We start from the raw sequence: 15,228 nt of genomic DNA, 5'->3' as shown, positions 1-15,228 counted from the left end.
TGTTTGGCTGAGTGACTGGTTGACTTGTTCTTTGGTTTTTTCATTCCATCAACAACCAATAAGCAACCACTTCATGCTTTTAGAGGTGCTGGAGGATGTAGAGATGAGTAAGGAACTTACATCCTGGTACTTTTCTTTTTGGGCCAACAGAAGTACCCTCAGGCACTAGGATGGGGAAGGTCATGCTTGGGAATGGAGTAGGGCTGTGCCGGTGGTTGGTAAGGATGTGAAAAGGATGCCATCCTTGGTTACCTTCTCAAGGTAACATGAGTTTATTTTCACATGGTCTCCTCTTCTGTCTTTTCATTATCATCTTACAAACCACCTTAAAACTGTTGAAAAGACAACACTTTTGGAATATGTGCTTAGGGAGAAGTATCACTTGCCACAGTATACCTCTTAGCCCCTGGCCACATGCTTCTGAATCTATACATGCATTTTATCTGATAGGCAAAATAATAAAGTCCATTTGGTCTTTCAGTCACTAAATGGCTACAGGGATTCCAAGTTCGCCTGTCCCCGTGTAAATTTTATATGAGTTCTTAAAGCAAATCGCCTGGCTGTGATGTCCTAGACCTGGCTTTCTCAACCTCAGCACTACTGACATTTTGGGCCATTAATTATCCACTGTAGGGAGCCGTTCAGTGTACTGTAGGATGTTTAACGGTATCCCTGGCCTCCACCCACTAGATGCCAGTAATACTACCTCCTCTCTCCAGTTATGACAACCAAAACTGTCTCCAGACACTGCCAAAGAACCCCTGGGTAGGTGGAGCAAAATCATGCCCCGTTGAGAATTACTGTTCTAGGGTACAGGACACATTTCTTTACCAAGCAAAAATTTCCATTATTTTTCTATTAGTAAATAGCCCAGCTTAATAAAATTATTGGGCTTTGAATGCAAACAGAGGGGAATCGGTATTCATTCTGTTTAAGACACAAAACAGATTTAGGAACTGGACTAAACACAGCAATCAATGAAATTATCGTTTGGAGATCAGACTCAAGACAGCTATGGCCCGGCTCCATGGTTGTTTTCTTACAGAGGCCTTCGGAATGTTTAAAGGTCAGCTTTGGAAGATAAACCTTTCAATTCACAGCCTCTGTTTTGGCTGGGACTCACGTTGAGTCTGGGATGGCTGGGAGACTGATATTTCTGGGGCATTTCCCTTTTGCTTAACATTTTGGTAGATAGTGTTTCTATTATGCTTGAATATTCCATCCCAGGACCGCGGTTCTCAACGTGGAGGCTACTGACCTTCATAACATCGGGGTGGGGGGGGGCGGAAATCAGCTCTTGGTAGATAAGGAAGGAAACAGCTAAAATTTGTTGAACGCTTACTATCTTCCTGGCACTGTGCTAATCACTTCATATGCTTATCTGAGATTAATCCTCACAGCAATCTAATGGGGGGGGGGTAAATATTATTACATGTGAATTATTCCGAACAAGGGAACTGAGGTTAAATAGTTCGTTTGAGGAGACAGAGCTAGCACGTAGGGGAGCTGGAGGTTGAACCTCATTGTGGTGGATTCAAGAAGACTGCAGAAGACAGAAACAGACTCACAGACTCAGAGAACGAACGTATGGTTACCAAGGGGAAGGGTGAGGGGAGGGATAGACTGGGAGTTTGGGACTGACATGTACACACGGCTATATTTAAAATAGATAACCAACAAGGACCTACTGTATAGCACAGGGAACTCGGCCCCATAGTCTGTAATAACCTAAATGGGAAAATAATTTGAAAAAGAATAGATACATGTACATATACAACTGAATCACTTGGCTGTACACCTGAAACTAACACAACATTGTTCATCAACTATACTCCAATATAAAATTTTAAAAAATAAAAAGAAGACTGCAGATTCTTTGCCATGTCTCCTTTTGAGAGGTAAGGTTGATGTCCCCTGATCGTGACCCTTCGCTACCTCTGTGACTGGCTGTGATCAACAAAAATGAGGCAGGTCTTAAGAGATCTGTAATCTCCACTTCTGCTGGTCTTGGAATGTTCCCTCACATTCCTAGCAGCAAGATGCTATGTAAGAAGTTTCATTAGCCTGAGGCTTCCATACTGTGAGGAAGCCCAAGTTACTGCGTGGAGGGAGAGGGGCCACGTGGAGAGGCAGCTAGGTGCCAGAAATGTGAATGAAGGGTTCTTGGACCTTCCAGCCAAAGCCGGTTTCTAGCTGAATGAATGACCCCCACTGACACCTTTTGGAGTAACAGCTTCATCCTGCTGAGTGCTGCCCACATTCATCATCCACAAAATTGTGAGGAATTACATGGTCGCTGTTTCAAGCCACTAAATTCCGGGCAGTCTGTTACACAGCGGCGGATAAGCAAAACGTTAGGTTGGCTTGACTCCAACAGCTGGTAGTTTACAGGAAGCCTAGAGGGTAGAGGTCGGGGGAAATGGCTTTGTTCTATTGTCACTTACCTATGAGAGTTTCTCACAGGTACCTTCTGTCTCCAGGTCCTCAGCTTCCATGACTGAGGTTGGAGTGAGCTCTGCTCCCAGTCCTAAGATTCTACGGCTCTAAACGTGTACACGCCTAAGTCTATAGAATACGAAGCACTGTCAATACGTTGGGTCGATTTCTCTGATTCGCCAAACTTTCGTTCCAGGAGACTGACAAAGCTTGTATTTGTGGTAACTTTCTTTAAAGCCTGTTTTTCTTGTGGATATCTCCAGAATTCACAGATCCCCTTAATAATTTAATGCTGTGGGTCTCTAGCTAGACAATTAAAGCAATATTCCCCAAACTAGGGAAAAGGTGTTAGGTGAATACGCTTCAATAGTTCATAATTACGTATTTATTTTATGCTTACCTTTCACTTATGGCAAGTGATCCTGGCCTACCTTTTATGTCAATGACAGAAGTTTTAAGGCAACTTTAAGATAAAATAGTGACTTGATTAGAAGAATATTAAGTCAATAGTCGTACCAATGGCACATAAACATGGCTAAAATAGTGAAAATGGTAGATGAATGACCAAAGGCAAAGAGACAAAAATGCCACTGCAACATGCATCTGTTTCTCTTTTCCCCGATTATTCATAGCTGGCGCTGGCTGTTTTGGTTAATCACACAAGAGGACTACGCTGCGTGTACAAATCATTACTTGCCATGGCAGTTAACACTTGTACTATTGAATCTGGTTCAAGACAAAATCCAGAGAAAGAAGAGGCAGCAAACAAGGACAGAGAGAAAAAAAAATACTGTGGGCTATTAGAAGCTCAACCTGGAAAGCAACGGATTTAGGTAGGAATGCTTTGTGTCATTTGGAAAGCCCGAGTGATCATCAGTGTGACCGGTCTCGCCTGTGACGGCTAGTGACGCCCACGAGCAGGTTCTGATGATGGGCAGGACTGGCTGGCAGGCACCACTGCGAAACCCTGCCTTTGTCACTACTCTTGGGCAGTCTTACCCTGGATACTACAACTGTTCATCTGGAACTGACTAGTGAGTCATCCTTTCAGATTTATAGTAATGTACACATAGAAACAAATCTGCAGATATATATGCATCGAAACCTTCACAGCAGTTACTCCTATGGGTAGGAGTTGGCGGACATTCACTGCTTCGTGGTTCAGTTTTTACAATGATCATGTATTACATGTCTAAATAGAAAAATTAAAAAGTGATGTAATAAAGAAAAATTAGAGTATATATGTATGTGTATAAATACACCCACGGGTATACCTATGCACACATCACCCCCCAACATTGGTTCCATTTCAACTGGAAGACCCTGACTAACATGATAATCAACTGATAATGTGAAAAAAGCAAACAAATGCTAAGTTCCTGACTGCATTTGTCCCCCATAACAGCACTCCAAGTTAGACTGAGTCAGCAATACCATTCCCTTTCCTGAGTGAGGAAGCTGAGGCAGAAAAAAGTCAGGTGCTCCCCTGACCCCTCCCCACACCACACACAGCCAATAGGGTGATTTATAACACAATGGGGCAAGCATCCCCCTCCACCAATTTTTGCTCCTGGAGAACTCATAACATGGAACCACAGACACGTCACTTTTTGGCTCACTAGTATCTATTGATAAATCCGGATGTGTTATGAAATGGACCCCAGGCAGAAGACTCCTGCACACACCACTGAGATCTGCCTATCACTGACACACAGATACAATCCATACATCTCCTCTCCTTCTGCATAGAACCTGACCCCTGGTGGTTCTCTGCACCATGTCCATCAGCTTATACTGGACTTTCCAACAGGTGGGCCAGTCATGCCCTTAGTCCTCCAGCAAAACTAGCTGCTTAAAGGAAAAATGAACATATAGACGAATTCTGTGTTTTATACACGTACACACACATAGGATTTTTTCAGTTGATCTGCCGATAAGGTTGGGGAGTGGGGAAATCATAGTCTTTCAGTGTAAAGGCTTCTGAAAGTCTTAATTCCCAACGGCACTGTACCTTCTTAGGAATGTACTGTTGTTCTTTGGTACCTGGGTTGGTGTAGAACGATCTATGCTGTACAAAGAAACCATAAGTAGGCACTGTCCACTTGTGGAAGAGTTCTGCCAGCAGTACAAAGCTTATTGTTTGCCCAGACAGTGTTTCTATCAGTCTCTAGACGAAATCAGTCAGGAAGCAATTCTCATTTCAGGAATTAATGGGAAAATGAAGCTTGCTTTTCCCAGGGCAGGGATATAATAGGCAATTTATCATCCAACAATGAGGCCCAGGTAAGTGAACGTCAGTCTTTATCTTCTGACTCTTAAGGAACCAGGTCAAGCGAACTCTATGCCCTCAAGTAACCCCGAAACCAGGTGGTTCCAGCTCTTCAGGCTCCTTTCCCAAAAACTGGTACAGCAGCTCCCTGGAGCTGGCTGGACGGAGCTGAGACGGTTAGAATTTGGCCTGGGTTTGTAAATCTTTAGCTAACAGGGGCCTATTTCCATGTTTCTTTTAAAATTTGGGAAGATAACGAGTGTGATTTTAAATTACCCTGGAGTTTGCAACCTTTTTGATTTCTCACTCTCCCTGTGGAAGACCTTCGTTTTCCTCACCGTCTGGGGCGCCTCTGTAGGTGAGCTGTCGAGGGTGCCATGCCTTCAAAAAGATGTCTCATTGTTTGAGTCTCTCATATTTATCTTTCAACATGCTGATGTGCTCTGACTACACTTTTGGAAACTGGCGGCCTTAGGGAGGATTTTGTGACCTGTATTACAATTTTTGCTGTGAGTTTGCCAGTCCTCCCCTGATTCTGGTCGAGTCAGTCCTGTTGGGTCTTGATACTTATTCTTTTTTTGTTTACTCCACAGGGGATTTCGTCACAGGGCCTCAGGGCACGGACTGCATTACAGTTTCTGTATATATGATGGGACTCAGTCTCAAAGTGTATTCCAAGTATTGGGCAATCTCTCTTCAGCTGCCTTCCAAACTGGTACTTCTATTCTATTTTTTACCTGCTTTCAATGGTAGGTTTGCTTTGCCTCTCTTGCATATAAAACAAGTCTGTGTTGGATTTTTTTAGCCCTGAACTGAGAAATGATGGAGTAGAGGGCTGGAAAGTGACTTTCTGGGGAGGTTTTCTTTCTTTCTGCAGGACATCCTTTGGGTTGGTTTCATCATGAAGAATCTAGTGTGCGACCAATTTGAGAAGCAACCACTGTAATTTAATGGTTGGGCTCAAACATCACAGATTTGGTGGAATGAGAACCGTAGGCTGACTCTTGGGTAACACCCATCCAATCTGGTTATCACAAGAGCTGGTATCTTTGCTACTTGAGCTTCTCCTTTATGACAAAGGACAATTCTTCCAACCCGCAGATTGTAGCACCTCGAGATGGGGGGATTTGCCTTTTACTCAAAGGAACAGAACAGAGAGGCCTTTTATCATTAAGCAACATCAAGTGTACTTTGGGGAAGTCCCAGTTAGTATTTCTGGGCTCACAGAAACCAAGTCTGGGCTAATTCCAAACCCCAAGGGATCTTGCAGCAACGCCCTTTCAGCCCATTTGCAATCCTTTCCAAGAACATGAAGCAGGCTCTCAGGTGAGTCCAGTTTTCATTTCCCGAGCACGATGCAGGCATTAAGATTGATATTGTGGACTTGGTTCCCAGTCTTATTTTTCCGCTTCTATTCTTACCATTCCTTTCAGAGAGACTCAACTCTTCTTATCTGGCTTTGGAAACAATCACGAGCTCAGGCTACCTGTGCATTTTAGCTCCAAAAGGTAATAAAACCATGCCAAAAATTCGCTGTCCTGTTATTTCTCTGTTGTAAATTCCGCAGTGGTTCCTTATTTCACTCAGGGTAAAAGCTACAGTCCTTACAGGGACTTCAAGGCTCAAGGCTTCTGGCCCCATTGTGCCTTCTGACCTCGTCTCCTATGAGTTTCTTTCCTTGTTCACTCCTTGTTGTTTTTTGAACATGCCAGGTACGTGTCTGCTTCAGAGCCTGTGTTTTAGCTGTTCCCTCTGCCCCAGTCACACGGCTCACTTCTTATCTCCTCCAAAGCTCTGCTTACATCTCACTGTCTCAAGCAGCACTCCCTCCCCCGACCACCCGATTCAATCCTATATTATGTCTCCCTAACCTTCCTCAGGACTCCTGATTGCTCTATTCTGCTTTACTTATTTTTCCCAAAGCACTTCGAAACACTGTGTAACAATTATTTTTATGTTATTGTCACTCCCACTAGAGTATTAGCTCCATAAAGGCAGCCGTTTTTGTCTACTTTGTTCGAGATAAATACCACATGCCTAGAATAGTGCCCTAGTACTGGGTACACAGAAGGTACTAAGTATATTTTAATTTTTTAATTTACTTTTTTTTTTTAAGATCCTACATGTGAGATCATACAGTATTTATCTTTCTCTCTCTGACTTATTTCACTTAGCATAACGCCCTCAAGGTCTATCTATGTTGCTGCAAATGGCAGAATTTCCTTCCTTTTTTATGGGTAAATAGCTTTCCATTGTGTGGACAAATAGGTAGATAGATAGATATAGACACAGATATATACACGTTTTATGTATCCATTCATCTGTTGGTGGACACTTAGATTTTTCCATTTCTTAGCTATTGTAAATAATGCTGCAGTTAAAATGGGTGTGCAGTATCTCTTCTACATAGCAATTTCGTTTCATTTGGATATATACCCAGAATTGGAATTGCTGGATCATTCAATAGTTCTATTTTTAATTTTTTGAGGAACCTCCATACAGTTTTCCACAGTGGCTGTATCAGCTATTAAAAAAAACCCAAAAAAATGGATTCAATTTCTTTAAGCTATAGGTCTTTTACCTCAAAACCACCTCTCTGCTCCTCCAGTTATAGGAAAATTCAGAACTGCACAGATTTCGTGTGGACACAGTTGCTTGGCTCAGACTGGGGCTACCCTAGTTTAAAAAAAAAAAAAAGAAGAAAACCTTCTGCATTTCTCAAAAGAATGCAAAACACTCAGTAAATATTGTTCTTAGTACTGTGCCAAACACTGGAGCGAGAGAGATTCTTATAACTTACATCATGCAAAACCATCCGTGGCTTCCCATCTCGCCATTAAAAGCCAAAGCCCTGACACTGACAGATGTGGGAGTTTGTACTTTGTCGACTTGATTAAGCTGGAACTAATTTTCACAGAATCCTCTTCCCTGAATGGTTCTGAGTCAGAGTTAGCCAAAGAGGAATTTGCACAAGATTTGAAAGGCGGAAGAAAAACAGTGGCCATTACTCTGGGAAGGTCTTTCCAGTCAAACATGGTGAAGGACAACCACAGATGAGTCTAGTGGATTCCAGGTGTTTCTCACTCTCCTCTGGCCGATGTCTAGCTCTTCCTGGTTATTGAGCAACAGCTGCCACAGGCCCAACTGCACACGCTCGTCTGTGGACCCTCAGAGGCAGGGGCGATGCACAGGCTGGGCTACAGCCTCCCGTGGACTCCTTCAATAGCTCCTTCTCGTAGCCCCATCCCAGCATCTGGACACGCGTCTGGCTCCCAGCTCAGATCCCCCTTGCCAGCTCTGGCTTCTTCCCTGCGCCAGGGCTGGTTAAGGACTCCTCCCTGACATGCAATACCCGCTGCCAGATAGTTACTTCCCCAGATCCTCCCACAAATGGGAAAAGTCTAATTCCTGTAATAAAGCCCTTATTCCAAGATATTCATAGGGGTTCTGCTTTCCTGATTCAATTTTCACTAACACAATCAATAAGGTCCTAAGAGGTGGGATCATACTTGGGGCTTCCTCTAGCTAGAGCGTTCTTTCTGCACGTAGTCACAGGGCTCATTTCCTGTATTCTTTCAGATCACTGTCCAAAATGTCATCCTAGAGTGGCATTCCTAAAATAAAAGAGTGGCTCGTCCCCTCCACATGCTTGGCTCTCTCCGTCTCCCTTACTTTGTGCTATTTTCCTTTATAACATTTACCATCACTTGGCATGCTATTATTTACTTACTACCTGCTTTCCCACAAGGGATTCTTTCCTAGAGTCAAATTGGGAGTCTAGGAGGTCCTTGGACAGGAAAATAATCATATCCTTATTTTTACCGAGCTCTAACTGAAATTTAACATTTCTTTCAATTATAAGCACAGACAGCAAACTGAATGTGTAGCACTGCCAGTGACTTGTTATCAACAAGAAATCACAGGTGTGGCTCCTATGACATTACAGCTGTTGACATTATCTTGAAATATCCTTTATGCCCATTGCTTACAAGTTATGGTAGTCAATGGGCTTGCAGCAAGGTGGCATGTGATCAGAGCCTTCCAGGGTACAGATGCTCACAGGCATAGATGGCCAATTATAGAGCAGTTCTGGGCCTGGTTATCATTCACCCACCAAACAGTGAAACCACGGTTTCTTATGTTGATGACCCAGACATCTCCTTGCATTCTAGTATTTCTTATTTACAATGTTAATCAATACATAGAAAGAGTGAGTTGTTTCTGTTGTTTGTTAAAAGGTTTTAAGACTGGACAGTCCACTTAAGAATTCTTAACTCTCTATAAGGTTGCAAGGACTTTTGTAACAAGGATAGTCATGCAGTCTAGGAATAAAGACTAGATAAGTTCAAATACATGTGATGGTTGAGATAATTATTGAAGTGTGTTATTTAAAGTAGCCTATAGCTAAAAGAGTGTGCAATGATAGGGGTCAAACATAGTGCTGCAAGTTATTCAATTTCGATATCATTGCTTTCCTTTGAATTCTGTGTATTTTATTTTCTACATTTGAAAACACTCTTCTGAGAAAGGATCCGTAGACTTTACCAAACCGCCACAGGATGAGTGGCATGAGGTTAAAATCCTGTACTAGAACATGTTACAAGAGGGTAGAGACTTTTTTCTGTTCACTTCAGGTTTTAATTTCTTTTGTCCAGGAATCTAGGGTTTGGCAGGATTTGATTAATTTGAAGAATAACCTAAGGCCAGATAGGACTCTATTATTTATATCCTCTTCTCACCTTGGTATCCACCCCCTTACTTTTCCCCAGGGCCACCCTTCCCTTTATTCACTAGAGGTGGCATATTCATGAAAGGAATTGCATCCCTTGGAAGTGACTGGAGACTACATTCCTGAAGACTCTGCTGACAGGTAAGAGCTTTTCAGGACACAATGCTAAACCTCTTAAAAAAATAACTTCAAATATCCTAACAACTAGAAAGAAACCCCGTAATAACACATACTTTGGGGATTTCCACATTGCTCTATTTCCCCCATGAAAGAAACATGACATTGTACTCAGAATTGGCACTTCCACTGTTTTAAGAACACCGACTCACTACCTTCTCTCGTAAAGGTCTCGGGAATTCTGAGATGACGGATTATTCTCTACTGAAAACCTCTGGTCCTCTCGGGGTTCCCGTTGCTCTACTATTTGGATAAGAAACTTGTGAACACTTCCCATATTAATAGAAAAAGCCATAGGAAAAAAGGCAGTTTTTAAGCACTGTGGTTCATTTCAATGAATGCAACCAAGATATACAGATCAATTCACACAGCCACAGCGGGACGTAAGTAGAAACCCCATCGCCACTTCATTTGTGTGCAAACTTTGTAATGCCTTTCCACACCTGCTACCTCATTTGATCTTCCCAACATCCAGAAAAGATGGGCTCAGCAGTTCCAAACAGATCAAAAGGACCCAGTTTCTTAGGATGGGACAAAATGATAGAAAAGGGAATTTTTCTAAAGAAAATTACACTAGATTTGATTAACATCTGATTGGCCGTGTTCTAATATCTGAGTAATAACTTTCCAAAGGCCCATTAAAAAAAATCTACATTTTCTTATAAATATTTCAAGGGGAGAGAACCAACATTTACTGATTTTTTAATTACTGCTAGGCAGAGTGCTTGTTGCTTGACAAATATCCCATCTGAGTTTCCCAGCTACTCTACGAGGTCAGTATTAGGGGAATTGAAGCTCAGAGGGGCTAGGTGATTCACCCAAGGTCACACTCTTTCTGTCCATCACAACATGTTGCTCCAGAGCTCACAGTATTTCCCAGACTTGAGCCATTTTATACTATCTTGATGGTTCTATGATTTGCTCAATGTTGTTCTTTAAATTGGCTGGCTTCAACGATTAAATACATGTACTTAAAAAGGAAACTTTGCATCGTTGCTGATAATAAATAGTCCCACATGCCATAGATTGAGGGTAATTGTACAAATAAATCAATGAAAACAGGACAATGTTGGCACATTTTAGCCAACTGCGGTCATCAGTAAACCTTCTGAGCCTGGGGCTGACACTCCTCAATGGGTAGCTTAGCAAGCGCTGGAGATAGATTAAAGCCATAATGAGTGCATTACTTTGCTAGGGCTGCCATGACAAAGTATCAAAGCCTGGGGGGCTTAAACAACAGAAATTTATTTTCTTAAAATTCTGGAAGCTAGAAGTCCAAGATCAAGGTGTTGGCCGGTTGATTACTTCTGATGCCTGTCTTGGCTTGTGCAATACACGGCCCTCTCCTTGTGGTTTACAGGTCTCCCCTCTGTACCAGTGTGTGTCCAAATCCCCTCGTCTTATAAGGCCACCAGTCATACTGAATCAGGGCCCACCCTAATGAACTCATTTAACTCAATTATGTCTTTAAAGACCCTATTTCCAAATTCAGTCACATTCTGAGATTACTGGGGGTTAGGACTTCAAAATATGAATTTTGGGGGGGACACAATTCAGCCCATAACATTTCGTACCAAAATGAGATATTATTCTTGGAATGATAAGAAAAGTTGAAACACAAGGGAAAAGGGCAGAACTCCCTCACCATGTGATTCAATACTATTTAACACCATGACCCAGAACCACCTAAAATTGTCTCCTGAACCATTGGCAATACTTATCCCATGCTTTGGAACATATGATACACTGGGCTCTGTGATAGATATCCTTGTCACATCTGTAGGCAGATCCCCACGGCCCTGCCAAGGTGGATGTCACCTGAAATTTTCACAAGTTCCCTTGCATGCTGCTGGCTTTTGAACTCAGCCTGGGGGCTTTCTGCGGCCCATAAGAATCTGCTTGGCAAGCTTTCAGGGGAGACAGGCCCGGTGGAAGCAGTTAATATTCCCAAGCAACAATCCTTAAATAAGGAGTTGATGAAAAATGCTCCTGCCTCCTTATGTTTTGTCGAGCTAGGTTCAAGGGTTTTCTCCACAGGCCCTCAAAAAGCCTCCAGCAAAATGGATCCCCAGTTGCCTAGGGCAGCAACCCGTGCATTAATCCACCTGTGATGACCTTCTCTCCACCTGGGATGACCCTCCCTCCCTTTTCTGTCTCATCCATCCGCATTCCCTCACTGTGATGTAAACTACTTTCACCTAAATCCTTTTCTTAGGGTCTACTTTAAGGGAATACAATCAAACAGTATATCTATGATTTCCATCTAAAAATGAATACATAAATAAGACAAAGCTATTTACCTATGTGCACCTAATTAAGCCCTGTCCTGTATCACTCTTTGCTCCTAGAACAATGAGGTGAGGGCAGATGGAGAAGTCAACATGGAGACACAATAACCTCTTAGACACTTTTCAGTGACCAAGTATTTCTAGAGTCCTACTTCAAGCCTTGCTCATCCTCTTTGATGATTCAACCTCCCTCCTCGTGCTGGAAAACTGAAATTTGATGTTTAACCTGGCCTTAGTAACCACAGTAGATATGCTGAGTATTTCTTTTCTTTCTGGCCTTTAGACAATTTGGGAGGATACACTGTTGACATCTTATCTTTCTTCTGCAGACTGGACTCGTTGGGAGTGGATTTTCTGATGATAAATGTAAAAGAAAGCCCTCTCCCTGGAAGGAGAGAATAACCTAATTGCTCATTCTACTTAAAATTGAAGAGGTTTGGGAATTCCCTGGCAGTCCAGTGGTTAGGATTCCTTGCTTCCACTGCAGGGGGTACGGGTTTGATCCCTGGTTGCTGGTTGGGGAACTAAGATCCCGTGTGCCATGTGGCAAGGCCAAAATCAATAAATAAATAAACGGAAGAGGCTTGCTGATGATGTGTAGAAGAGCAACAACAGAATTCCATGCATACCTTTATAACATTCTCAGCAGAACGTGTGTACCCAATGTATATAGCTAGATCCACAAATAAGGCAACAAACCATATGGACCCACTGACGCTTATGATTCTCATTAAGCTTTCAAAACAAGTTTGTGAGCAGAAACGGACAGAGAATGATGTATCGAGCACCCCACTTACCCACAGCAAAACAATGAAAACTTAACCATTTGCAATAGGGCTTTTTTTCCTTTTAAAGAAATGAAACATCACAAATATGCTTGAGACTCTCTGGTACCTCTCTCTATTCCTATTTTTCTCCTTCCCCAAGTGGATTTTGTTTTTTATCATTCCTAAGTCTGTTTTAATATTTTTTACTACCTATGCAATATCATAAACTACAGTATTGTTTTGCATGTTTTAAAACTTTCCGTAAGTGGATCATTCCGTGTGCATCATTTTACAACACTTTTTTTTTTTTTACTCAATATCATATTTTAGAAATGTATCCATGTTTACGTGTCTAATTTAACTCACTCATTTTAGGTGCTATAAAACATTCCATTGTATGAATAAACCACAATTGGTTTTTCCATTTTCCAGCTGATAAACACTTAGGTTATTTTTAATGTTTACATATAGCAAACAAGACCTCTGCAAAGATTCCTGGACATGGTTCTTTGCGTATATATGCCTAGAAGTGGAAATGCTGCTTATATACAATGTGTGGCTTCAACCTTATTATAATCTCACCAGCATGTTTGAAATTGGTCTTTCCCCCACATTCTTACCCACAGTTGATATTAACAGATTGAATTTTATTTTATTATTATTATTTTTACCAATTTGATGTCTGTGAATAGTATTTCATTCTGGTTTTAATTTGCATTTTCCTAATTACTACTGATGAGAAGGAGTTATTTATGTATTTTTGATGCTAATCCTTTGTGGGTTTTTAGGCATCAAAAATATTTGGTTAAGTTCTTTGCACCTTGTTTTCGGTGCGCCCTGAATAAAGAGAAGTTCTGAATTTTAATGTAGTCAATTTTACCCATCTTTTTATTCAGCTAGTGCTTTTTGTGTATTGCTTAGGAAAATTTTCCCTACCCTGAAGTTGTTCAGACACCCTCCCGCATTTATTCTGAAAGTTTCATCTACACAATTAAGTCTAAAATCCCACCTGGAATTGGAATGGAGGAGAACTCTGATTTAATTGTTTCCTTTATGGAGAACCAAATATCTCAGTACCACTTATTGAAAACACTTCATTTCCTTACCGCTCTGTATGGCTACCTTTATGATAAATGAAGCAGCGCATACATTATAGATGATTATCTCTCTTTTTCCTCTAGTCTGTTTTGTTGGTCTATGCATGTATCTGTGTTCCAATTCCACAATATTTTCATTGCTATAGCTTTATAATGTTGATATACACCAGTGTAAATAGTTCCCTCCATATCCTACTCTATTCTTATTCATAACGCCGTGGCTTTTTGTAGCTGTTTTCCTCTCCTACGTGAATTTTAGGACCAGCTTGGCCAGTTCCATGAAAAGGCCTGCCTATTAAAATGGTAATTAGAATTTTAAAAATTTATAGATGAATTGAGGGATAATTAGTATTTTTATGACATGGTGGCTTCCTATTCATAAACATATTCCCGTTTATTTTGGTTTCCTTTTCAATGTTTCACCAAAACTTCTGTAATTGCTATTATATGGAGGCTACATTTCTCAGGTTATACCCGAACAGAAGATAAACAGACTCCACCTCTTAACGGGAAGCGGCAAGGTTATGGATGAGCACATGGGACCAGAAATACTGCCATGCCATTTTTTGAAGATATACTTTGCCACAATCTGTAACCACAATTTGGTAACAGTAATTCAAATCCCTCTTATTAGCAAAAAAAAGGCTACCCTTTTCCCCAGGGTCTAATCCCATTATGGCCTAAAGATCCGGCTCACAGTCTAGGATCTTGCCATATAGATCTTGTTCACATGCAATTGACATTCCTCAGATAGAGCTTCTAGAGACAGTTTCCATTGATCTTAAGACTCATGAACTCAAGAAACAATTTGGCACACGCGTGCACGCGTGCACACGCGCACACACACACACACACACACACAAACGTGTGTCATCATGGAAAATGTATACAGTGCTATAGACCCTTCTCTTCAAAAAGGGGGAAAATCGGAAGCACACAGGAATCCATAACAATTTTGAACTCCAGTAGGGTGTATGCTGCCACTTACTTGATTAGGGTACTGTGCTCCTGCCTGGCAATGACTCAGCATGGCTATTGGTTATGCCCTCCAAATCGTCATCCTTTTTATACAAAGTGGCCTAATTGTCGCTGAATGATTTCCTCAGCCTGCTTTCTGCATGGAAAATGTTGATTAAATCTTCCTTTCTCTCCAAGCTGACATGACTGTTTTTATAACCTCGTGGATTTCTTATGAATCAGATTACAATACATTCCGTTAGAAAAAGCTACATGCACGAATCTTGTCAACATAAGCCCTTCTCTACCTTGGGCTTGCTGTAAAACTGCCGACAGACGACAGTCTAGATTCTTCAGAGTCTAGATCCTTAGATTCTATTGGTTAATAGAGAGGATTTGTGAAGCGCCCCCTTAAAATCTTTAAAGGGACCTTTGTGCAAGCAGAAGAGTTCTGGAGGCACTGCTGAGGTTTTTAGCAAAAAAACTTGGGTTTAACCTTCGCTCTGAA

The 15,228-nt window shown here is 41.6% G+C and overlaps 2 long non-coding RNA genes across 2 annotated transcripts in view; one reads left to right on the top strand and one right to left on the bottom strand.

The window, feature by feature from the left end:
* The window catches only part of LOC132526864 (uncharacterized), a 282,639-nt gene that overhangs the window by 112,650 nt on the left and 154,761 nt on the right, over nucleotides 1-15,228 (bottom strand). The gene's annotated exons all lie outside the window — the stretch shown is intronic.
* Nucleotides 6,132-12,602, top strand: LOC132527970 (uncharacterized). The gene is made up of 3 exons (XR_009543116.1): nucleotides 6,132-6,213; nucleotides 9,475-9,575; nucleotides 11,960-12,602. It is a non-coding gene; the product is annotated as an uncharacterized LOC132527970 (long non-coding RNA).

Source organism: Lagenorhynchus albirostris, chromosome 10 (assembly GCF_949774975.1).
Source record: "Lagenorhynchus albirostris chromosome 10, mLagAlb1.1, whole genome shotgun sequence".
Lineage (NCBI taxonomy): Eukaryota > Metazoa > Chordata > Mammalia > Artiodactyla > Delphinidae > Lagenorhynchus > Lagenorhynchus albirostris.
This window is presented reverse-complemented; position numbering and strand designations above follow the sequence as displayed.